This window comes from Haemorhous mexicanus, chromosome 12, assembly GCF_027477595.1.
Source record: "Haemorhous mexicanus isolate bHaeMex1 chromosome 12, bHaeMex1.pri, whole genome shotgun sequence".
NCBI classification, from domain to species: Eukaryota; Metazoa; Chordata; class Aves; order Passeriformes; family Fringillidae; genus Haemorhous; species Haemorhous mexicanus.
In genome coordinates this window covers 12,438,845-12,465,610 of record NC_082352.1, presented here as the reverse complement: position 1 = coordinate 12,465,610, position 26,766 = coordinate 12,438,845, and the positions used below count along the sequence as shown (strand labels likewise).

At 41.2% G+C, this 26,766-nt stretch overlaps 1 long non-coding RNA gene across 1 annotated transcript in view; it reads right to left on the bottom strand.

The window, feature by feature from the left end:
* Nucleotides 1-26,460, bottom strand: part of LOC132332629 (uncharacterized) — a 36,107-nt gene extending 9,647 nt beyond the window's left edge. Inside the window, exon 1 of the long non-coding RNA XR_009487961.1 lies at nt 26,368-26,460. This is a non-coding gene — a long non-coding RNA (uncharacterized LOC132332629). The remainder of the gene's footprint in view (nt 1-26,367) is intronic.
* Nucleotides 26,461-26,766: the final 306 nt, after the last annotated feature.

Here is a 26,766-nt window from a genome sequence, read left to right as displayed (position 1 = left end):
ATAATCCAGTAATTGCTTCCAACACACGGGCAGTGCCACTTTGTAACATCATCTTGCCATTTACAAGTATCAGCTAAATAGCTAAGTAGTAGTAAAAGCTACAGACAGGACAAAGCCTGTCTATGCAACAGATCCATAACTTTTCCGGGTGTTTGGTGCATCAGTATCCTAAACAGTATCCTAAAAAATTCTGTTACAATCTAATGGCCAATTCTCAATCTAATTGCATTAGAGCTGCAGAACTAAAACACTCAGTATGACTCAGAACTGACTATATTCTACCTCTGTGCTGTAGTTTATATAAGGAGATCATAACCTCTTCTGGCACCATAAATAACCATGCCTCTGCAGCAGCAGGGCCAGGCACAACGGACAGAATCACTGAAATTGCTAACCAAACAAGCAGAAGGAGTTATTAAAGAGCACTTAGGCTTCCACATGTTTATTTTCAATGATTTCCACTGCAAGCACAGCCTTAGCTCTCCCAAAGAGCCAGGACACTGATTTTGCTCTCATTAAACAATGCCCTGTCATCAAGCAGAGACGCTGGATAAAATGCATGATTATTAATCCCTTCTACATAATTATAGATGACAAGAAAGAGAGAGGGGAGACCGCACCAGTGGAACAACTTCGCTCACCAGAAGAGAGAACAAACAAGGACGATTGCAGATGTTATAAATGTTTCTAATTCAACTAAGCAGTAATTTTTTGTTTTTCCAAGTAGCATCCATTGGGTTTAGCCAATGGCTATGAACATACACTATGTACTTAGTAAGGTTGCAAGTCTAGAAAATATAGAAGGAGGCAGTGTTTTTGTTAAAAATAAAATTAATGAGCCTTTACTTCATTGACAAAATCAGTTTTTGCTTCAACAAAATGACAAACCTGCAGTCAGAGCCTGGCTGAAAAACTGGTGACCCAGCTCCAGTGGATGGTTTCCATGCACATTTTGTGAAGCCATGGGTATGCATTGGACTGTCTTTTGTTAATCTGAGAGGAGGAGCCAGGAGCACCCATGGAAGGTGGTGTGTTAATGACCAGGACAAGTTTTCAGCAGAAAAGAGAAGGAAGTTGCTTGATAAGAAACAATGTTCCCAGTTCTCTTTTCAAGAGGTTGTGGAGACACCATGTGTGAAGGGAGGTTAAGCAACCATCTTCCTGAAGGAGGAGGGATGCAATGACAGAGGTTCAGAAATCTTTTACAAATATCTGTGTGATATTCGTAGGAAGTCTGTGTGGCTTCCTGGGCTGCTGAGCCCAGGACGAGGTGATATGTGTGTCTGGGAAAAGATATTCCCAAGCTAAGGAAGAGGTGTTGGGTGAGTTGGAAAATGGGCAGAGGAGCAGGGCTCCTTGTAAATGAGTTACAAGACAGGAGCAGGAGCCACGGGAACATGTGAGGGCTGCAGCTATGGAGCCTTTGCTCCACAAGAATTGATACCAGATGACTCAGCCGTACAAATCTGATACAGATCACACTGCGGGCATGTGACTGCTTCTACCAAATTAGATACAGCACATGATGTGAGCCTGTGCCAGCTTCACTCAGGCTGCTGAAAGACAGACAATGAGGATGAAGAGCCTTAAAGACAGTGCGGAGCAGTCAACCACCACCTATTCAAACTGGGATCTTCTCCCCAAATTTTTTCTTCCAAAGTGGTGAACAAGCTTAAAGCTGTGGTGGTGGAATATACTGACACAGTGCTTTGCATCACAGGGCCATGACATTTTCCACTCGGTAGCTGGAGGAACAAAGCCAGATGAGCTGTGTCACTGACAGCAGCCAGAGCTGCATCAGGTGGAAGGGTGTGTGGCACCCCCACAGCACAGGGGCTCTGCTCCAGCAGCTGGGGACAGAGGGAATGGGGTGACTTCTACCTGGGACCCAAGGCAGCAGATGGTGTTTAAAAGCTTGACTTTCTCTTGGCCCTGCTGTAGAATACAGGCCGAAAACCCAGGCTGTACTGCTTGCAGCGTCCCAGGAAGTCAGATTTGCAAAACTCTGAAGAAACCGAAATCAACACACACTTGAGAAAAAACCCCAAACTAGCAACCCAAATTCCAAACTCAAACCTTCTGGTCAGTTCATGCAAGGCTATTTTTCATTTTACTTATCACTGCCACCAACGCTTTGCTTAGTCTTGAAGAAAATGTTGTCATTCCACAGTCAGATGTTTTTACATGTACATCCATCATGGCCTGATATATCCTGACCTTAGTTAAAACTTATGTTTTCTAAATTGTACTTTTATGTTGAGCAAGCCCTTAGGCTACCCTGTTAAAAGTTTACATTGAAAAATCATTTATAACTGCTTTGTTTGAGTTTGCCTGCTTTGCCTGCTGCAAAGTCACCAGAAAGGGCAGTATTAATTAGCAATGACTTATATAGAGTCTAGACAATAAAAAGGAAATTATTTTACCTTTTTAAAAAGCTTTAAGCATCTTACCAATTCTAACAAACAAATCTTATAGAAATTACATTCAAGGAAAAAAAAATGCTGTATAATTTACAGCAAAGCTGTTCCATTTGAATAATTTATTTTTTCTTGAAGTATTTTCAGGATATACACACATTGCTCAAATAAAAATATGATTATTGTGAAATTGAGACAGCCAACAAAATATTTTAATTTATTCCATTTGTTATGTAAAATCTTGGTTGGAGAATTAAACAATAAATTTTAGTTTATTGCATAATGTCCTAAGTTTCACTATAAAAGACTTGTTTTCATTTTGGGAAGATAATGATGACAATTGCACAGAATTTTTAAATAGTGCACACAACAGAAAACTTTCCAGAGCTCCAACGAACCCTTCGCTCCACATATTGTTTCAGCAAAATTAAGGAGTCAGCTCGTCTGGGTTAGACACTGAGGGATTGAGCTTTTAGTTCCAGACATCCTTTCCAAGTGTCTGACATAACTTTGCAAAGCCTTATTAAACATGAATTAATGAATCATTGGAGCTGATTTTATTTATTCACAATGTCACTGCGAAGAGACAGAGGAGTTTTGGATCATGGCACTCTGCAGCACTTGATGTTATTTTAGTTCATAATTGGTGGTGACAAAGCCACAAAACACATTTAGCATTTGGCTAATGCCAAAAAAACATAATAGCAGGCACAGAATTTATCTTACATCTACCTTCATTTGGAAGCAGATTATTTTGTCATCTTTGAGGAGACTGACAAGAGACCCCAATTTCTGTGTTGGTTGAGATCATAACTCGCTGCCTGCCCGGCCCACATGTGTTGCAGTTTATCCTGCTGTCACCTGATACCCTGGAGGTCAGCGTGCCGGGGAGGGGCGCTGAGGAAGGACTGACAATACAAGAATGACTGCGAGCAAAAGACATTCTTCGGGGCTGATTCTGATCTCAGAGCAGCCAAAGATCAGCATGTATTTAAACAGATAGGGTTACTTTAAATAAATGTACAGTAGCAAAAATTCCAGGAAACCCTAAGGCAAACTGGAAAAAATAATCTGCTCTGTTTCCTTGTAGTCCTTTCCTATTTTGTATTGGAAAAAAACAAAGAAGTGGGGTTTTTTTTCCCAACACAAAGAACAGCTGAAACAAGCTGAAAAAGGAGGGAGGACTAACATGCTTTTACCGCAGGGCTTTGCTCAGCCCGAAGACAACCTCTAACTCCAGAAATATTCCCTTCTTTCATCTCTCCCATTTTTCACTGAAAAAGGCAACACACTGTAGGCAAACACAAGAATTGTGAATCTCCATCCTTGAGCTGTTTCTTGATCCCTTTCCTATTTTTACTTCCCATCTTCTATTCTCTTACAGACCATCCTTTCCCGACAGCTCTGGGAACATATTTTTTGAAGTAAATGAAGCTGATTGAGATCTTGCTGACCCAGGTTAAACACAGATTCATGTCATGAAAGCCAGAGGAGCTGTATCAATATCAAACCAGTGTGAACAAAAGTAGAATCAGACCCAACGGCATAAAGGTATGGAAACATATATGTCCCAGTTGCCTCTTATTCACATCAGTTTAATGTTAATGAGGTGCCATTGGCTTCAGAGGAATGATTCCTGATTTACAGAAGTAGAAGTAACTGGAGATGCCAACAGCGCATGTGTTGTTTGGCACTGCTCTCCCTGCACAGTGCAGGAGGAACGCCAGGAGAGCCAGGAATGCCTTTCCCTGCCTGAGCCCTCTCACCTGCTCCCAGCTGAGCTATTCTTGCCCACCTGCTCTGGCAAGAAGCTCCCACACATGTTTGGTGGGAGCACAGCCACAGGGTGCTCCCCATCCTTTGGCACCATGTTTCGGTACGTGGCCACGGAATGGTGACTGGCTCTGTGTCACAGCCCCTCTTTCCATGCACACAGCCTATCTGCCCACAAGTCAGCCTCAAGCACTTGTTTGTACCTAGTCCTGCTGCCAGGTTAAAGAGCAGTTACCACAGGCAGAGGAAAAGAAATATTTTACAGGTTTGTAATTCATTAAAGCACTGGACCTGTTCCAATATGAGTCTACTGTTGGGTAGGAAAGAAGACATGTTCAGACTGTGGTCTACAATGACACACTTGTAATATTTGTGAACATTTCTAGTGACTGAAACTATTTTCTGGGTGTTCTGCCTGTGCCAAGAAACTCAAGCACACAAATTCAAGGTAATGCCCTTCTGCTTGCATGATTCAGGCCTGTGTCATTTCAAGTTTTAATGGTAGATTTAAGAGGGTCACTTCAACCATGAGCTATAAGACAAACACTCCTGAAACAAAAAAATTCCAGCATATCACAAACAATAAAATCACCTTAAATCTCCCAGGTGTGGCTCTTTAGTGGCTTATACTTAAGTGATTTCTGTGCATGTGAAGAAAAACACTTCAAAGATCCTTTTACCGGTATTATAGTCACACATTTACCTGGTTGGAGAAAAGAGTTTTTTGTCTTTTCTCTTATAGAAAACCTGTAGAATAGAATTTACAAGACTTCAGAGTCTTTGGCCATGATCCACAAATCAGTACATATCTTCCTATTAATCAGAAATGAAAAATTTAAGTAGAAGTCAGTAAAATTGTGTCCTCTGACAAAACTGACAACCATCTCCTTCGTTTTGACATCACTGACTTTGGATATTAACCTTGGTCACCTGTTACTTTCCATAACAGCTCTAACCAAGATCTTTCACAATAGAAGAAAAAACATCTTTATTTTTAAAATTCATGGTAAGCTTTAAATCCCTCCTCTACTTTCAAGAGGAGGCAATATATGTGTGACACCAGAAAAAAAAATAGAAAAAAAAGGATATGTGCAAATATTCCCAAACTGCATGCAGATTCAAAAATATTACCTATTCTGATTTTCCTTGTAATTCTTTACATGCTACTATCAGAATATCCATCCAGTTCATCCAGTGTCAATTTGTATACACTTATTGAGAGATTTACACAACTTAACACCAATAATTATACTCAACAGTGAATGTATGTTTCAGAATAACAGCCAAATTAGAATCCTAAAAGGTAGAAAGGTTGAAGCTAAAAGAAGGGGAAAGAAGAATGATAAAACAAAAAATAGATTCTCTTGCTTTGCCTAGGCTGTAGCTAAATGCACAGAGAGCAGAAATAAGTCTCCCAGGAATGTATCAAACCAAGTGACATAAATGCAGCCTCAATGCACAGAGAGTCAGCAGCAGTGCTGCCAACCTCCAGGAGTCACAAGTCAGAAATCATGTCCTAGAAAACCAGGAGATGCTAAAGCTCAATGAATGTAAAAGTTCATTGTATTTGTTTGTGAAGTTTACATTTGAAATTCATGCTCAGAAGCATTTTTCTACCCCTCCAAAGCCTGAAAACATTTATTAATATCTAAGCTTCTCATATGACTCTAGGAGCTGGTGAGTTTATAGAAAACATTAAACACAGAAAGCTTGGATGGGCAGACTTAACAATTCTGAGAGACAAAAATTAAACAGGACACACAAGCCATGCCACCATGGCTGGAAAGACCCTGTGGACCTGGTAAAAAGTGATCCAGTGGGATCAGCCATGCCAAATCACACAGTGACTGGATGGCTGGCCTCTTCAGTCCTGGCCTTGGGGTGACCATCTACTTCTGGTTCAAAAAACTTGGGAAAATCTCTTCCGGGTAAATGGAAAAGAGAAACTCAGAAGTCATACATTCTTTCTGAAGAGGATGGTCATGCAGTCAGTACTTGGCTTTATGTGACAGTAATGGAACAGAGGTCACTCTCAGATAGGAAGAAGCAGACAGACCTGAGAGCATTAGCAGCGGCTGAGACCAGCACAGCCAGCATGCCCTGTCAGGACGTGCTTCTTATTCCCAGGGCCATCCAGGCAGGGCCAGGGTCCCTCAGGAGGCATGCATGGCCCCACTGGACCAAGCTCTGAACAGCTTCGTTTGATGTCCCTTTCTGCTCCAAAAGAAGCAGTTCTGGCAAGGTCTCATCCATTGTGAATTGCACGCTGATTCTGCACTGTAACAATCATTGCCCTGACTGAGAAGAAGCCATCGTTCTCTACCATGTTTCACATGACAAAGTACAAATAAACAGACCTAAGCACAGGCTAATATAGACAGAAAATTGGAGCTCACATATTAGAACCCTATTGCCACTCAAGGGACTGCTTTTTAGGCAGCATTTGCATGAGGAAATTATTGTCCCTGTCTTCACTCCCACCCAGGTGCCTCTCTCTCTACAACCCCTGTATCCTCCAGGTTGCTGTCCTGCTCCTGGTTTCTGTGCCCCATCACACTCTCTCACGCCCATGTCAGGATCCACCATCCAGTGATGAAACCTGCCATCACCCAATGCCATGGCAAAAGCCCGAGCAGAAGCAAGGCAGGATCTCACTCCCATTATGGAAGCTCTTCATGCTCCCCTTAGAATGAATTAGGAAGGGGCTGCAGCCTCAAGTGAAGCCTGTATCAGTGACTCTTTGGTGAGGTGATGCCCTAAATTGCCAACCACCACCACGGGCAACGCACACAGTATCAGAGTGTCTCATGTTATGGTCAGATGGAAGCTCCTGACAGCCTCCTATTTCAGTGCCCTGGTATGGAAGAGAGTTTAACAAGTCAGTCTTTCCCATAGCCAGATCCATAGGGCACACCAGCAGGTCACTCAGCAGCTCCCAGCAGCAGATAATAAATAAACATATATATATAACTATAAAGAATAAAACATATCTAAATTTCTTCTTTAGGAGCCAAGGGAAATGGCCCACTGGCCTGTAGAGTTATGCAACAATTGACTTCCTTTCAAGTTGCAAATTACAAGATGGCACAAACACAACTATAAATATGTTCCTATCGTACTGAAATAAGTTTTGCTTTCAATTAAGCAGTTGTTAAAAGCATGTCTCTTTTTAAAGAACTGGCTTATGATAGGGGATATTTCTTCCTTGGCATTTTTAGTACATAGGAGCTTAAATTTAGGTTACAAAACAACCAGCCTGACCTTTTCCCAGAGCTTTAAATCCTGGACAATTTCCACGGCACTCAGAGGTTGCTCAGTGCTTTTGAAAACTGGACCATTTCTTTCAATTTTAGGAGCATAACTTCCAGGTACCAGTTCTGACAATCCTGAACTCCTGTGCTTCAGAAAATAGTAGTTTTCCTGAAATATAGACAATTATAGACAAACCTTTGTGGAGTCAGATACACAGGCAAAAGTTTGAAGAGCTTTGTCTCAGTAGTACTTCAACAAACTTTATAGACAAGAAGCACCAGCTATGAGTTTTAAAAACCACAGATCATCTGCTTTCCCATCTCTCCAAATGGAATTCTGAAATGTCATCATTTTAAGGTTTCAGATGAGAAGATATTTTTATCCATTTGAGAAAAAAAATCCATTTCCCATGCATTAGATTCATGTGAAACTCTAATGTTAGAGGCTGTGTCCGTCCTGCTCACTGATATAAATTGTACCCTGACAATCCCAGTGATGGGATTGGAAGTGGGTTGAGTACCACAACATCTCATAAGACAGCTCCTCAGTGCTATTCCTGCAGATAAGATATAATTTGTGCTCCCCTCAGGCACCAAAGGCAATGTACCAGTGCAATAATCTTCTGAGTATCCCAACATTTACAAATAATTGTAAAGACCCGCTAATATGGTTTAGTTCAGCAACTCTTCACAGTGCTGAGTGCTGACAGAAATGACAACTAAGAGAGTGTTAAACAGCCTTTAGGATGCCTTGAAGGAGAAGGCTTGTGAAGCAGTTACTCCAAGGAACAAGCAGTGAGCAGCACGTTGAACATTTCATTATTCTCCAGCCCCATGTTTTGTTCATAGACGGAACCAAAGCCAGTGCTCTGGGTTATGTAAAACTCCCTAACAAATGGGACAAGAAACACAATGGTGAGGTTACAGCACAGTCATTAATGTCTTCTTTGTTTACTCATGTTCAAATTTTGTTACTAAAAAGCTCAGCAGTCACATGCAAAGCAGGTGGCAGAGACCTTAACAGGTTTTTGTAAAACAGTTTCAAGGGATTAGAGGGTCTTATAGGACAAATTAAGGAGTTTGATAGAAGAAGTATTAGAACAGCGGTTGATAGAAGTACTTAGGATGGCAACTAGTAAGGGGAAGACTGTTTACACAGCAGAGGAACAAGTGACACTGAAGCCAGAGCTATTAAATATCCGATAGAAAACCAGAAAAAGAAATCCAGATAAATTGACTCAGATGCCCCCTGTGTTAATCACACTGAAATTAATAATGCAAAGTGATCAAGGTAAAAAATGTTGGTGTCAGCTGAGGCGATATTTTGCCCCATGTCCCTCGTGCCAGAGGCAGGGTGTGCAGTGTCCCCTGATGCCTCCTGCATCCCCACTTCCCTTGCAGTGCCAAGCTGTACAGTGGGAGGTTTTGGTACCAGTTTCTGCCAGTGAAATGCACAGGAGGACATTCCAGCACTGGTGCCCAGAGCCTTCATGAAAGCCTGTAAGGCCCCACTAGACCCTCAAGAGGTACTAAAGATCAAATTCTTGGAGTGGTTGCCATCTGTGGCAACACTTCCAAGACATCTCAGCAGGGAAGCAGTTGCCATTTTTGTACTAAGAACATTTAAAGTCTCCATTCATTTTACTTTTGAAGTTCGATAGGAGTTAGGGAGGTAAATAATTATTAACTTTCTGGTTTGCTTTAGCTGACCCTGCCTCTGTCTCAACTATCCCATTCATTAAATGGTGTTATCATCAATTTCATCCTTCACGTGAGAATCTTTAAAGTAAATCTACAAAAACTGTTAAACCCTTAAACCACAACATTTAAATATCAGAGAAGAGGGAAGCTTGGATATTGCTTAAAAGAAACAAAAAAAAAAAAAAAAAAGAAATCAAAAGCTATGCTTTTAAGGGTTTTTTTTCCTAATTATGAATATTTTCATCTTTCATAAAAATGCAACATTCTATAAATACATTGAATTTGTTAGATTATTTCATATAATGCATATTTCTGAAAAAATTGCATGTTGCCAACAAAAAATGAGCATTAACTAAGAGACAGCCACATTTTATTCTTCTGGAAGTGGAAAATCCAAGCACATAAATCAAAATGACCCTAAAGCAGTGACCAGCATGCCCTAAGCCGATCAACAGTGGTTTCATTGACCTCCAGACTCATAATGGTCATATTTTCACACAGATGAACTGGTCTTGAACTGCCTTGCCATTGCATTGTGCACAAAGGAACCCCAGCCACAAAGTGTCTCTGCTTTCTGTTAGGGTAACCTGGATCACTTCCCAAAACAAAAAAAAATCAAAGCCACATTCCATTTTAGAAAGTGTTTGTCTGTCCTGCCTGAAGCCCTTTCTTCTAGTCTTGATTTTCATTAGTACATTTGCATGAATTTACCATTAATATTTGTATTAAAACAAACAAACCCCCCAACAGCCCTCAGAATTCGTTATTACAGATTTTTGTTTTTTGAAGATTTTTCCAGGACACTTTTTCACACTTGTGAGACTCCAACTATTTAATTAGTGCACAAATTCTGGGCAACTCGCTTCAAAGCTGCGGGCTCTCCTTCTAATAGACATGCACTGAAGTGCCCCTTACATCACAGGAGTGTTGCACAAGTGTTGAAGTGAAAATCCTTGCAGTTTTCCTGCTTGGCAGGAGGGAGCACTGAGGCACTGATGCAAACAAGAGGTCCAGCCCTGGGCTGAAGGACACCACAAAGCTTACATGCCATTGGAGTTTTCTAAATATGCTTGTAAAATGTCCAGCCAGTGGGCGAGCCCTGTTTGTCTCCCAGCATCAGATGCCATCCCAGCCTCTCGCTGGCCCTCGGCACAGGATGAATTTTGTCAAAAATAGAGCACGCCATGGCTGGCTATCCAGAACATCTGTGGGACAGGCAGGAGCTGAATCCAAACCAGCTAATTCCCAGTTTAATGCTTTGATCACAAACTCTGCTCCTTGCTATCCTGTAGCATCCCTCTGCACACTTTTGGGAGTGCTCCCAGGGCAAGACGGAGAAACAGCAAGTGAGGGCAGGAACAGACAGAAATGGGAGCTGTGCAGGGTAGGTCACCTGCTGTGGGTTCTCACTCTTACCCTAGGATTTCATAAAATAATTCTGGAAGCTTTTGGGGTGACTTCTCTGGCAAAACTGCAAAAGACAGAGGCAAAGTTTTGCCTCTTTCAGAAGCCCACATTTTGTCCCTAGTTTCAGTGCCACCATTCATATTAATGAAAAATGCAAAATGTTTTTGTTGCCTCCTTTTTTTGCAATGGAAGTGATTTCTCTCTGTCAAAATCAATCATCATATCAGTTTTAATCAGATAAAGCTTTTGGCTTCTACTATCTAAATTGCCCTTCCCACAGTGCCTAAGACAAGCATCAGTGCTCCATCACAAAATAAATGTGTTGATATTTGATAGCTCATTTGAACACGATGGTATTTACATCTTACTTGGTTAGATTTTCATTTAACACAAGTTATGGGTTCACATTGAAAATAAAAACAATACTTCTCTGTTCCTCTTGCCATTCATGTCTACTTTTGTTTCAGCCTAAAATAACACATTGCTGGAGGGTATTTTCTTAACACTGCCAAGCCTGAATGCAAGCCCTGTGGAAAATGTTTGTGTTGGGCTTGCCATGGTCCAGGCTAATAACAACGTGATGATGTATAGGTGAATTCCTGCTCCTCAAGTCCTCTGTGACACACGGATTAGGTCTGCCCTTATCTTCTAAGACATCTGGATGAGTGTCTGGGTTTTAATTTCACAATGAAATCACAGGGGACTAGAGTTATGTTATGTGCTTATGAACAAAGTGGAATATCCCTGGTAAGGGCAAGAGTGGATTACCTTAGATAACTCTACTTAAACCAGGGAACATTTGAGAATGTTGAAGAAAGGAAAGAGGTTCCACCAATAAAAACAAACACAGGCTTAAATTTGTGTTCTGTGTACTAAACATTTTAAAGCTCCTGGAGGTTGAAATATGACCACATGTAAATGGACTGATAAAACTAAGACAACTCTTGAAAGACCAGATCAGGCTTCCCAGGACAACTACCAGCACTAAATCCTAATGGCATGCATAAATCATTTGAAGACACATTTATTCAGAAGATGCCACTTTAAAGTCAAAATACTCTGCTTTAATCACCAGAAATAGTATGTGCATGCTAACATTTGCAGAAAATGCTCAAGGGCAACATGAAATTAGTATCTTAAAATTCCTAAATACATGCTTTTCCTAAGATGAAAACTTTTATCTATTTATGCCCATAAAACTGTCAGAAAAAAAAGACCTGTGAGAGCATAAAAGGGTCAGTCCTGCTGACTACAGCCCAGCCATGGACAACATTAAAAACATCAAAGTTCATATGATGTTCATGGTTGGGCTCTGAGTGTTGCAGAGTTGAATAATCAGCTTGCCAGACCCAAATCCTATGATCTGGGACTCTTGCAGCTTCCCAGCTTCATTGAGACTATTCCCTTTCTGCAGCCTTTGTAGACATTTCCTCCACACTCGCAGCCCCTAGTCAGGCTGTAATCCCAAGGGTCCAAGCCTACCTTGCTTGTCATCATGTTAATATCTGTTTGGGTCTGCAAGAGAGCCCAGGCTCAGCAGCCCAGAGAGGGGCTCTTCCCCTGCCTGTATTCAGAAACCTGTATTCAGACTGAAAGCCTGAAAGATCCAGGCTTATTTTCCAGTATAGCTGCAGACTATTCCCTGTCTGCTTGTACATTTGAGTTGCAAAAGTGCTGAACACTTGCAATGAGGGAAAAAATGAAGAAGCAAATTATGACATTGAAAGGAAAACAGAAAAAATTCCATTTTGTTTAGCACATTAACTACTTGTCCTCTAATCTATTAAATTAAACGTGATCCCGACATATTGAAAGCTTTTAGTAAACCACAGAGATTAATATATATTTAAGAAATCTTCTGTTAATACAGGATTAGTTCATAAATATGCAACTAGCTATTCCATTTTAAATAAGCAATAATATAACCTGCAAAAGTTGTTGCTTCCCCCCCCCCCCCCCGCCCTCAAATATCAATAGAAAATACATTAGGCTTCAGTGAAAACCACAGAAAAACTTTTATTGACTTTGGCGGGGTCAAGATTTCACCCAATAATTTTCATGACTGCAACAAAATATTTTCCTCCTGATTTAAAGACTCCACTCACAGTTTCTCTTCCTAGATGGGAATATATCTTTAAAATTGTCTCTCCTGTTCCCATATAGACAAGTTGTTCTATTTAGGCTAATCCAGCCATGAAAATAGCTAAATGAGGTGTCAAGATTTCTTTTTGATCCTCAGTTTAACAAGAATTTTAATCAGTAATAGATCTAACATACGTGTGATGCGCTGCAAGCAACATGAGAAAAGTATATCAGTTTTCTTTCTGAGCACTTCACCTGCTTACTTTGCTTAACAAGCAATCAAAACACAGATCCTGTTGTTATTGTTCATACATTAGGTACAAATGGGACAGCTCCATGCAACTAAACTTTCTCTAAATGTGTGTGACTGCAGCCTACAGACCACAATACTTCAAGGGGAAAATGCTATGTGAGACACTGGCCCTGGAAAAATGAATGTACTACAAAAGACATCATTATATGTCTTTCCTATGTGTTATTCACAGCTGTTTTTTTCTTAACAATGTAAAAAGTCTAACATCCCATCAGCGGACTCAGGCCAACCTTGTGAGCATAGATATCCTGCTTGGCTGGAAAGCTGGTGGGGTCCATTAATATGTGAGATTTTATATATCACTCTGATCCATTTCAAAGACACATAGATGGCTGAGATTTTGTGTACTTTTCATTTTGCAAGGAGAGCCCACTAGTTGGGCAAGGGGGACAACAGCCACTGAGGGCTGTAGTCAATCTCTCTGAAGCTGTTGTCACCACCAGGTGCCTGCTGCACTCTTCCAACAGCAGTTGCACCTCTGTACTGTGGGGTGGAAGGGGACGCTCTCAGTATCCCAACTTTACAAACAAATATATTAGCTAAAACCACTGGTAAACTGCTGGATTAGTGCTTCCAGTTGTGCCATAAGGGCAAGCAGCAGGGTGCCAGCTGTGTCTCTGAGTTGTTCATTCATCACTGGGAGCTGTTGGCAAATGGAAACTGAGTCAAAGCCCTAAAACCAGCTCTGAGGTTTTAGTGTGTGGATAGGAGCCAGGTCAAATGGCTAAAGGATCAGGATTAACGTGACACCTTCTAGAACACAGTGGATTGGTGAGAAGGAGTTTCCTCATCTTTGACAGGTTAACAGGTATGCCTGAGGATGGAGGCAAAGCTCCAGTTTGCCAGAGGAAAGCAGGAAACCTTCCAAGACCAAGCAGATCTATCTACCATCTCCAGTGACTGTGGGTAGGCTGAGCAAATTTGCCTTCAGTGTTCAAAGGAAGGCTGTGGTTCTGAGAACAGCAGCAGAACCCCACCCAGCCCTCAGCTGCAGTCTCACCTTTCCTGTGCAAGCGTGTGTGGGCCCACCTGAGCCACACACCTCCTGCTGCTCTGCAGCGTGCTCGGGCTTGCCAGCACAGGTACACCAAGGAGGGCCAGCCTTGCAATCCTTTACTCAGACAGATGAGTTGCACATAAGTAATGAGCTGCTAGCACCCCAGCATGTTAGACAATATGCTGACAATGTCATAACATTATTTCATCCTTCTTAAAAGATAAGACCCAGCCTGTTCTAACCCGCTCAGGTCATTATCTTGTTACCACAAGATGTCCTGTCACTAACCAGTTTAGAGTATGTAAAGCTATAATTTGCACTAAAATGAATTATGTATTGTTTACAGTTTACCATTAAATTACAATGAACAAAAACAAGCGTTTAGGATGCCTCTTTCAAAGCCTTCCAGATGAGTTTAAATGCACACAGAAACAAATGTCTTGATATAACAGCATTAGAAGTAGGCTGGAGCTTGGTTGACTAATTTTCACACTAACTTACTTAAAAGCCAAAAAGAAAACAGTGAAGATCTTTATACAGGCCATCAAAAAGCCTGACTGCAAGTGTTTCCAATTTGCTTTAGTAATTAAATTGAAAGGAGTTTACGGGTTTTTTTCACCCAGGTCATTTACTACTTTGGAATTTTACTGCTTGCTTTGCAAAGAAAACAAACTGGAATGAGTCACTGGTGAGTATAAAGAGTGGATGAACACTGCTAAACAAACCAAACAGTGAGCTCAAGTGGATAGAGAAAACACAAGTCAGAATTCTAAATATGGATCTGAGAATAGTGTAAAAGGATTAGACGTCTTTGTCACATGAAGAGCAAACCCACATGCCAGCATGCCTTCCCAGTGCAAGCAGCCACTGATCAAAGTAACATCTACCAGTTTGTAAATATGCTAATCTTCATGTTTACACAAAAGTGTCAGCACTTGCTTTACATCACAAAGAGCCTCATACAGTTGAAGATTAATTACTTCCAACACTGAGATAGTGTGTAAATACTGGTTTCACCAGAACCCTACCTTTTGCTGTATTTGCACAGCTCAGCAGAGGTGTACGTTGCTAAGACAGATAATTCAGGGACACTTACAAAGTGTCAAATACCTCTGGATAGATAGACTTTTGACAGGTATTTTAGTGATTATGTGGAGCCAGGATTAGGCAGGTTTAGGCTTCCTGTTGCAAGTACTGGATTGAAAAATATATTTTTGGCTTTTTCTATGAATTTTAGCGCTGAATAGCACTATCTAGCCTAAACATGATTTGTGCATTCAGCTTTTACACTTATATGTGATTACAAAACATTTAAAATTAATTTTTCCACTCACTGGCTTAATATCACTTTCCTTCCTTAGAGTGGCTTAGAGCCACCTCACAGTCCAGCAGGCTCTTGGCAGCATCCGTGTCTGCTTGCTGAATGCTCTGGTCTAACTCTTGTTTAGAGAAGGATGAGGGCTATGATAGGGACACACAAACACATCATTTTCTAGTAGTGAATTTCAGAAACCTTCAGCTGTGGTATAAAACAGGGAAGGTAATTACAATGTGCACTGAGAAGGAGAGATCAGTACTTACTGCTGCATTTTTGCAACAGGGAATGACAATAAGGAGATGAAGCAAAGGCAAGACTGGATTTCCAAGGTTCAGGTGCTTAAGCCATGTCTTGCAAGATCTCTTTAAAAGATATTTTTCATTTTCATTATCATGTACTCCCTACAAAAAAAGTCATGGTGGCAATTCTAATACTGAAGGGCCATGAGCAACAATTAAAAAAAGGAAAAAATTCAAGTGGGAATTCTCTTCACCTCTCCCTTGCTGTTAGTGTTCAGCACAATTGCCACAAGAACGTCACTACTTGCCCACAAATATTATCACACTTGTTTCCTATTCTAAACTTAAGAAAAAAAGAGTGGGATGTTGGCAAATGCTAGCATTAAAAGATTGCCAGAGCAAACAAGAGTGACTAGATGAGGATAATTGGGAGATTTAAAGAAAAAAGAATCAAATGCAATGTTTAGAAAGTGAGAAAGAAATGGCTTCCATGTGAAACACCAAACCTGAGTGGAAACACTTCCATATTAAACACTCAACAAGGTATTTCACAGGAGTGCTTGCTGCCCAAGCCAGCCAGTCTTGCACTTCCCTCTTTACTCTGGCGTGGCACCGGGAAGAGCTCTCAAGGCACAGAGGCTGACGGCAGCCAAGCAAGATTGATGAGATGACACAGGGGCAGCTCTGTCCCCAGTCCCTGTCCCCAGGATGGCAGCTGGGAACCTGCAGCCCTCACCCCCAGGCAGTGCAGGGGCAGCAGGAGCTGCAGGCTGAGCTTGGGCACAGAGCAGAAGCAACATGTACAGCAGAGACTGAGGCTGCTGTGGTTAAATCAACATGCTCCATCTCACGTTTGCATAGGGCAACACAACCATCAGATTAATTACTAATAACAGTGGATTGCTCCTAAGTAGGTTCACAGCAATAATAGTAATAAAAAGACTAAAAGAAGCATTATTAGCATAGTTAATTATATGACCATTGGCGAGATTATTGATGGAGATACAAAATGCTGTTGAACAAGAAAGATATGTTTGACATTGCTTAAGAGAAGCTTCACTGTTGCTTCATATCTTTTTGGATTTTTCTAATCATCTCATCTGTGTTCCAAAAGTGCAAAAAACCAGTAATTATCTCTGATCTTTGACTAACAATTATTTGTGAATCTATTGGAACAATAGTATTTCTGAAATGTGAGTAAACCCAGTAAACTTTATCAGCATGAAATCTTCAGCTACACTGCACTGGGTTATGGGAATCTGTTGTGTGATGAAAGCAGACAATAATAATTTATTGGTTTAGTCATAATCCTTTCAGTAGTCCAGATTGCTGTTGCAAATTTGTTAAAAATCTGCTACCATTCACTGAGCAACCGTACAACACCTGAAGCAATAACATGGGTGGGGAATGTAAAGCAGCACTCTGATATTCATGTGTGGCATGAGTTAGACAAGGCCACGGGAAAAGAGCTGAGAAAGAACAATGTTGCATAAACCAGAGAGAGATTCCTGTTCTCCCACAGCATGTATGCAATTTAATCTCCAAATAGAGACCAGTTTAACTTTTCAAATGCTTCAAGAGTACAAAAAAGAATTATTCACTCAGCAGTTATTTTTTTTATCCTTTACAGAGTGGCCATGTGCTCCCATGAAGGACCTACTGCAACGAGACACCACCTGCGTAAAACCACACTCTCATGTGAAAAGTATTTACATTAGTACACATTATTTTCCCTTTCATTTTTCGTTATTTGGTGCACTTGGCAATACATAGCTCGCAGCTCAGTCAGCCAGTTGCCCCAGTGTTTAACATGGCAACTTCAAGAATAAATATTAATATTTTTAATCATCTAGTTTGGCAAAGGAACTGAGGAGCAGCTGCTGTATTTATGACTGCCTTCAATTCATATCCTGAAATAGGCTGGACTTGACTGCCCCTCGTTCAAAAATATCCTAGAAGGATATTTCTTTGACTCTGTTGAGAAAGTTAGACTCTGTTGGAGTCTAACTTTGGTGGCAGGTACAATTACGGCTCCCATTGAGAGGAAGACAGAGTTGTGACCAAGTGATATAGATCTGTTTTCAGAGCAACACTAAGCAAACAAACAATCCTCCCAAGCACTTCAAGGGAACACAGAATAGCATAAATGGTTGTGTTAGCACGTTTGTCTCAACATTACTTTTTGGTTATATTCTGATCACTCACTGCTAGTCATCATATGTTATGAACCTCACCCATGAACACTAACACGCAAACTGAAATTTAGGACTCCTGACCTTTAACACAAAGTGGCCATAGGTGTTCCCACAGCTGTTAAATAAACCTATGTTTATGGAGCCATAAATGTAGTGCAGGTGAAGTTTCCAATGATGTAATAACAAGTTCCATCGCTGTGCAGTTTGTCATTTATACAGCAGTGTACCATCACTGGTGAATATTGTTTTACAATAACAGCACAGGTTCCTTCGATTAAATCACTCTTTCTTCATTTATGAGTCATTCGACCTTTAACCTCTCAGAGGAAGATCAAACCACTTCTTAAGGCCCCACTCTTTTAACCAAGGAGCACAACAGTTGGTTAGATAACTAAGGAGGTTGGTATGTGCCCCCAGGGTTTCACAAACAACTGTCCTAGATCTTTTATAAGATAATCTTAACATAATCATGTAGCCACAAATTGTCGTGTAAATTCCCAATTAAAAACACCAAATAGGAGCTGTAAATCATGATACAACTGCCACCTTTTCAGCACTGAAATGCAGTTTGCAAAGCAGTAGAGGAGCTCTTGTTTGTGCTTGTTCTAGTACTCAACACACCAACAGCAAAACAGTCCGTTTGATTTACAAGAAAGAGACAAAGTGACAGGACAACTAAAACTGCACAAAACTTAACACATCAGCAACAGAGAACACAGAACTTACAAAACTGCTCCATCCCCCATTCAGGACTATGCTTATAAAAATGATCATTTGTGTTGGCATGGCTCCACACCCACTCCTTGTCCCAATTTACATAAAACTGCAGCATGCTCCTGTTGGAAGGATTGATGGCAATTTGGGGGATGGGAGGAGATTTTGTATTTGAGAAATGGCAGCTTAATTACAATATAAATGTTAGAAAAATAAATAGTCATTAAAGCCCTTTATCCATGGCTGATTGGCTTCATTCCACAAACTTTAGCAAAGTTTGAATCAGACAGAACTGAAGACACCCCATCTGCCACAGCACTTTGGCCTTTGTCAGGTACCCAGCTGAGCTGTGGGTACCCACTCACAGTGGGTGACATGTGTCCATTGGGACAGAGATCTCCAGCCTAGCTCATGGTAACACAGCTCCTCATTCCAAGACAGCTGCTTTACTCTGCCACCACCAAAAGTCAATCTCTGCTTCCTTTATGAAGATCATTCTGCAGCCTAAATTATTTCAGGACTAGGCTTTAGTGCTAAGCACCTTCATATGCACACTCACTTGAAGATTCACATCCTTTCCCTCTGAAATCCTTCCCCACTGTGGCAGCCAGAAACTGGATTAGAATGGGTTTTATAGGTGGTGCATAAACAATCCCCACAATTAATTACAAAAATTTTAAAGCATTCAGCAAATGTCTTAGTTGCTGTCAACAAGCAGTCAACAAATGCAGATTGCGTTTTTCTCCTCCTACTTCACACTTTCCATGTTTCCCAACACTTGCCAGAATGTTGTGGTGATAGATGCAGACAACAGATGCTTTACTAAACATGTCCTTGATATCTGCATAATCTCCTTTAATATATATCATTAACTTGGGCCAGTCCCATGTTATTGCTTCCTCAATAGTGCTAGCACATCATGATCAGGAAGGAGCTATTTATTGCTCCAAGAATGTGACTGTCTCACCCAACCAGTCAGACCTCAAAATTTTACTTACTTGTCCATTTTAGCTTCTGTTCCCTACAGTACCTAATACAGAAGAGATGAAAATGAGACATTGTGGCAAAGAGATTTACAATAAAATATTCCTCCCAAACACTTTTCCACGCTGCTAAAGTCTGAGCATTTGCAAATCCAAGATTATAGAAATGTTTCGTAGTCACTAATAAAATCCCTTCTAAACAAAATTTTCAAGTGTAAAATATAGTCAGAGATACAATAATTTTTTCAAGTGCAAAAATCATGCTTGTGAGGTGCACAGGATCTGAATCCTCTGAGGAGAATCTTAGATACCTCAGGATAGAAGAATTCCACAGCTGTAAAAGGGACACCTTCCTCTGTGTTATCTAGTAAAACATTGCACTTGGATCACGTGATAAAAACAAATTCCCTTGGCAGGAATGTGGAGAAAAGAATAGTAAGAGGCACATGCTGAAGAAACAGAATGTTGAAGTGGTGGGCAAGGCCAGATTCTCAACCTGAGTAACCCTGACTAAAGCAGGGAGTCAGAGCTCTTTCTCTTAGCCCAGATTTACTGAAGGAGCCCCAGGACTACAGATCCCAAACAAAGAGCCTCAGATGGAAATGCTCAGCTGGAAATGGCTGCAAAGAGCCTGCAGTGAGGAAATGCTTTGGTGTCTATCTAGGGCCCACATCTCACAAAGGAAAAACAAACCTGTCTGAAGCCTCCCTTGCTGTGGTGCAGCAACAATCTGTGGTCCCTTGAAGGCAGCTGAAATGGTTTGGCTCCCAGTGGCAAAGCTGCCCTGACAGCCTCCTGCTGAGCAGGGCTCCCCAGGACAGCCCCTCACTGGGCCCCAAGGCGCTCCTGGGCCCGGCTCCTCAGGAATGTGTACCACGGGGCACAGCCCCACCGGGAGTGTGCTCCATGGGGCACGGCCCCACCTGGAGCGTGTTCCATGGGGCACGGCCCCACCGGGAATGTGTTCCCTGGGGCACAGCCCCACCGGGAGTGTGTTCCATGGGGCACAGCCCCACCGGGAGTGTGTTCCATGGGCACAGCCCCACCGGGAGTGTGTTCCATGGGGCACAGCCCCATCAGGAATGTGCTCCACGGGGCACGGCCCCACTGGGAATGTGTTCCACGGGGCACAGCCCCATCAGGAATGTGCTCCATGGGGCACGGCCCCACCAGGAGTGTGTTCCATGGGGCACAGCCCCACCGGGAGTGTGTTCCATGGGGCACAGCCCCACCGGGAGTGTGTTCCATGGGCACGGCCCCACCGGGAGTGTGTTCCATGGGGCACAGCCCCACCGGGAGTGTGCTCCATGAGACAGAGCCCCATCAGGAATGTGCTCCATGGGGCACAGCCCCACCGGGAGTGTGCTCCATGAGACAGAGCCCCATCAGGAGTGTGCTCCATGGGGCACAGCCCCACACACTGCTCTGGGCCATCCTCCTCCCAGCAGAGCCCACATATCACTGTGCCACAAGGGCCCCCTCTTTCCCTCCCAGGCACAGAGCAAAATCACCTTTTTTCTCAATAGCCCTATGTTTTTTCCTTCATCTTTTTACCTTTTTTTTTTTAACTGATTTTGTCTTTATGAAGACAGCTATCAGCTTATCAGAGGACAGTACTAGCAGCCTCTCCTTTCTTCTCTATTTTCTTTCCATGGCCAGCAAAGGAGAGTCATGGGGAACAATTATTACAGGCCCCCCTACTTAGCAACTTTGCCCAGCATAGTACTATGGCCAAATGCACCGATGTTCCCAGTGTTTTTACTGCATAAATCCCTCCAAAAAGGATTGTCATCCTTCCTTTTGGATAAATGCCCTCAGATATGGGCATTCTCAGTATACTTCTTGTGAGTGGCTGTTTCAGGAGTCATTACAAATCCATACATTGTGCTCCTTAGCAGTACCTGAAGGCCATGGGAAGAGCCACTCAGGACATTGCATCCACTCTGCTTCATTTGAAAGGCACTTTCCAGATCCCGAAGATTCAACACTCACATCAGGCCAACAGACAATTCTGCTTTAGGCAACAGGGATTGTCCAGAACCATGCCAATGAAAGTTGATGGTAGATGCCTAAAATGTGAGCAAGGTTGATCTGAATTACATAAATATTTGTACAGGCTCTGCAAGCCCCTCCCAAAATTCAAAGAGTTCAGTCCAATGCAACCTACGAAAACTGCTCTGGGTCCAATATAATTTTTGGTTGTTCTTAAGCCTTGAGTAGGAGCCTAGGAGCTTTGCTCCAAGGACCTTACTTTTGGTACAGACTGTATTTGTGTTTGTTCTACAGGTACAGAAGCCAGGACACACAGGCTGTGTCCTCCTCCCAGAGGGAGGCAGACAGATACAACCCCTTCTTTTTTCTTTTTTTTTTGGGAATGCCACAACAGCTCCACTGCTCCCCAGACAGTCCTGAGTGAAGGAAATTCATCCTGCAAGGAAAAGCCAGCAGGTTCACCGACCTAACTAATAGGTGTGCTGCAGGAACTCTAGAATATGTTCAGACAGCAACGTTTTCTATTTTGGGTAAATGCTTGTGCCTCTCATTGGCATTTCCTACCCATTGTATTCTCCTGATAAATTCAATGCATTATCCTTTGCCTTGTTGGGTTTTAATTCTATATATCCTGTATCATTGTAGCAGTCCACTGAAAAACTGATTTCTTTTCCTTGACAATCTCTTCTAAAATCATGACAGAACTTACAAAAATATAAAATGGATTCACCCAGGAGCAATTTTCTTCTTTGCTACGAAAAAAGCTACCAGCAGTTGTGACAAAAACAATACAACCAGGTTTAGTGGCCAGCCAAAAAATGGCCAGGAAGAAGAGATCAAGGGTGAACCCTGCTGAATTCCACTGGTATCTCCCTTTTTTTGAATCTTCAGCTGTTATTAATATTTCAGTACTAGACTGGCAATATTCAGTACCTGATGGAGATGAACATTACTGAAAACAAGCACAGCAGGAGTACATCGTTCTTTAGGTTTTGGATTTTTGATAAGCCATTGCCATCATGAAATCTGTCCAACTGCTCAGGAAAATCTGGCAAAGTGAAACAAGATCCCTTTGCCCAAACCCCATTACACAGAACCTTGTGCCAGATGACTTTATTTCTTGCATGCGTAAAATTTGCTTCAGTCGGTTGACAGAAGGTTTGGGGTTTTCCAAATGTTGTGAACCTGGTTGAGATTATTGAAATCCTCAGCTCTAGGAGTGTTGGGTTACTGTTCTTTTAAAGCATGCTTCCTCTGACAACAAAATGTAATTAAGGGGGGCATCGCTGTCAGGTTACGGTCCCTTTTTAGAAGGTCTGGAAGAATGTAAAAAGGGCATAGCAAAAGTTGCTTAACCTCCTTAGAAATAAACGTCCCTAACATTTTTACGTCTTCTCTTTGGTCCATTATTGGTCACAATGATGAAACAATTTAAAGGAGAAAAGGTCACGGCAAAGCAGTGAACTTTATATGCTCTTCAGTGCAATAAAAGTTACTTAACGTATTAGCATGGGAAAGGCATGCCTGGCAATATGAGGGGAGAGGATGGATTTCAAATTCTCGGTAGGCTGTTCAGAGAAAAAAGTCTTTGGGTATCTGTGTGAATCAAGCACCAAAAAAAAAAAAAAAAAAAAAAAAAAAAAAAAAAAAAAAAAAGAAAAGAAACATTTGTAAATTTTCCATCTTATCTAATTTCACTAAAAGGGAGGAAAACAAGGTTGAACCCTTCCATGCAATATTCAACATGCATAAAGTATCATGGAAAACCAGCTACCTCACTTCCAACACATGTGCTGTACTGAGGAAAAATTGCCATGGGTGAAATCGTCCCTAGTTTATGCCAGCACCTACAGGAAAAAAAGATAACTTTGACTCAGGAACATTATTTTAGGTTGTATATTGAAAATTTAAATAATGCCTAATTTTTTATCATATTTTCTATTTTGATTGCATGCAGAGAAAATTTACCTTTTCCTCCTTGTTCTCATGCTGCCAATACAAACACAACTCCTTCTAATAATGCAAATGCTAAAATTTTCGAAACTTTTTCTTCTATTAAAGCCAAAGATTATGTAGAAATAAATAGGAACTGAAATCCACCCTCTTCTTGAGGTTTGGGATTTGGGGGTTTTGTTCTTTTTTGTTTCTTTTTTTTTTCCTTACATTAATTTTGTTTCTAAAGAAAGAGTTAATTGTCTTCCTAAGGCAATCATTTTTACTCCCTAATTTTAGAAACTGCACTGGGGGGAGAGAGATTTTATTTTTACATATTATTTCCTGGAGTATGTTTTCCTTCAAGTCTCAACATAAATCCTTTTTAAAGCTCTCTCCTCTTTTCACCATTCTGAAGGTTCACATTTTTATGTATTTCTGACCAGTGTCGAAAGAAATTTTTTTCCCGGCACCCTATTTTACAAAAATTTTTGAAGTTTGTTTGCATTGTCTCACAAATCTTCACAACATCACCTGATTCCAAAAATTGTACTGATTCAGTCAGAAAATAAACATATTGTACATTGTGACCAAACAAAATCAGCCCAGACTTCAAATCCTTAATATTCAAAACCTGCTTGAGTGAACTGTAACCAAGAAGAATCCATTAGAATAATTTGAAAAATGAAAACTTGAAAAAGTTGTATCTGTTTCTGAACAATTCATGAGCACAGAATGAGGCACAATTCATAGAATGAATTATTCTTTGTGAATTATTGGCCCACTATTATCCTCATAACCAATGAGACACATGATTTACATTTCTTTTACAGACGATGGTAGCTAATTGATGTCCTGGTGTGATATGGAATGAAGCACAGTCATATAAATAAATTGTTTCCTAAATTCTTCACAAAAACACATTAATATCTTTGACACCATGCAATTGTATGCGGTGAACACTGCTAAGACAGTAATCGTGTCATCAAGAGTTAATTTATTCTCAGCAAGTCCATGTAATGCAGATATTAATCTCCTGGAGCACACACTGTTGTTCAGGGTTAAAACATTCACAGTTTCTGAAACATAAACAAGTCTCACACTCACAGCTGTTCTCCAAGAGCCAAACAGAGCTGCTGCTCAGTGAGGATTTGTCACTTTGCTTCCTTTTTGAAGAACAAGTAAAGAAATTCAGAATACAAAGGGAGGGTGAACTTGTTCATATTTCCAGAGACTTTTCTGGTACCTTTGGGTAACAGCTATCAAGTCACAGATGCGTATGAACTCCTATAAAGTGAGAAATGCAGCTCTTGGCAAGTGGCATGACTATACATAGGACTCAGAAGAAATACTCTTTTGAAAGGACAATTTTAATACAAACAGGGCTGAAAAAACTCCAAACCACTTCTTAAGCACCTCTTGTTGTGTTGCCATCTTACAGTTCAAAATGGATAGAACACACACCCAGAGCAAAGCTGACACTTGGGCAGAGCTTCAGATTGCTTTTCCACGGACAGGGACACCACCCAAGTGACACCAAGTGACCTATGCAAGAGCAGAAGTGGCCTCTGAGCAGGTGGCCACCACAAACCCCACATGCCTTTAAGTCTTCAGAATAAGGGCAAGGTACCCCCTGGCCCCTGTCTGAGGCAGCTGTGCTCAGAGCAGGAGGAGGCTGGGTCCAGCCCTGCATTCTCCATGCTGCTGCCTCCAGGGAAAGCTGTGAATGAGGAGATTTGATACACTTCCCTGAGGTGTAATTTTTTTTTTTAATTTCTATCTTTCTTTCTTTTTCTCCAGTTGGCTGCCTTGAATACAGGCTCAGCATAACCACTGCATGATATCTTCATCAGCCATTTGAAAGCCCTGGGTCAGAAGCTCTGAGATTTGAAGGTAGAGACACGCTAATTTGCTGAATGGCCCTTTTGACCATAGTCAATTTCTACTAATTAGAAAAAAAATATAATTAGCTAATGTTGGTGAAGAGCTTTGAAGATGAATAAGCTATGGGGAAAGCACTAGGCATATTAGTGGGAAACAAGTTTGATCCTTTTTAAAATTTGTATTTAAGTAGCTCAAAGTGATTATAAATGGACCAAATGGAATAGCTAACCACTGTAAGATTAATATGATGTCTTTTGGGAAATTACAGTTTATATTATACAATTAAGTATTATACAATTGCTTTATTTTAAGGACTCCTCCTTGGAATTTTCTATTTAGTTCCGGTCAGTATGCTTTTTATATGTCATTTAATCCTTCCTCTAATTTGTACAAGTAAATTATAATTACTATATAATAATAATAATAGCAATGGTTAGACAAGTAAATGTGAGTCTACACCTGAGAAATATCATATTATATAACAGTCAAGTAGAAATTACTCAAGCAGGTTGTTTTCCATTCACCGGATGCTTTGTCTGCTTGTAACTCTTTTCAGAACAGCACTGTGACACCTTCACAGGGTGCATACAATGAGACACATCCTGAACTGGTTATATCAGCACAGCCCCATTCCTTATCACAGTCTAAAGCAAGAGTTTCCCCTCTTCGAAACTAGGTGAAAATGGCAAAGCAAAAGAGGAATATCCCCTTTCTTCTTGCTAAATTCTGAGGGTTTCTGATATGAAAACTTACATTTCTAGAAATCTCTTTACTTTGCAAAAATAGCATGGGAAATGCTGTCCAGGACTGAAACATTGCTGGAGCCCCAAGTGAGAGCACTCTGTTGGGACAAAAATATTCTCTTCATTTCCAGCTCCTATAAAAAAGATCAATCTTTCTGTATTATCACTGGACCATCTGGGTATGTGTCCAGGTACTTCAGCTCCAGCAGCATGACCAGAATTCCTGCATGAGTAACACACTGTACTCCTCCTGCAGGAAGGACTATACTTTAGCTTGCCACACCAGCCACTCCTCAGAGACACCTCTGCAGCACATATTAGTGTGTGCTTCTCTTCTCCCCTCCCTTTTCAAAGTGCCACTCAGAAATAATTTACCTGCTGTTAGCTGGGATGATAAATGGAAGATATATTTGGCAACCTTCATACCTGGTTTCCTTCTTGGCACCTCCTCTTGCTTGTAAAACTCAAGATGAAATTACCATCCTGCTGTCATTACTATTCCATTGCCACAAACCAGCTGGACACCTTATATAGGGTGTAGAGAAAAGAAAGAAGTGAAATAAGCTTTGGATTTATGTGTTGATTCCTGCCCTGCTTTGTGGACACATGATGCAAAGCCCTTGGGTCAGATAACATATCATTTTGTGTAGGAGTAAACTAAATGAGGTGTCATGACATGAAAACTCAAGGCTTTAGCATCTTTTGGTATCTCAAGTCCAAATAAAAGTAAGAGAAATGTAGCTCCTTCCTGAGATGCATCTGCAGGATTGACCTAAGGCACTGTCTGGGCTTCAGGAACAAAAGCCCAGATTCCTTGTCTTCTGC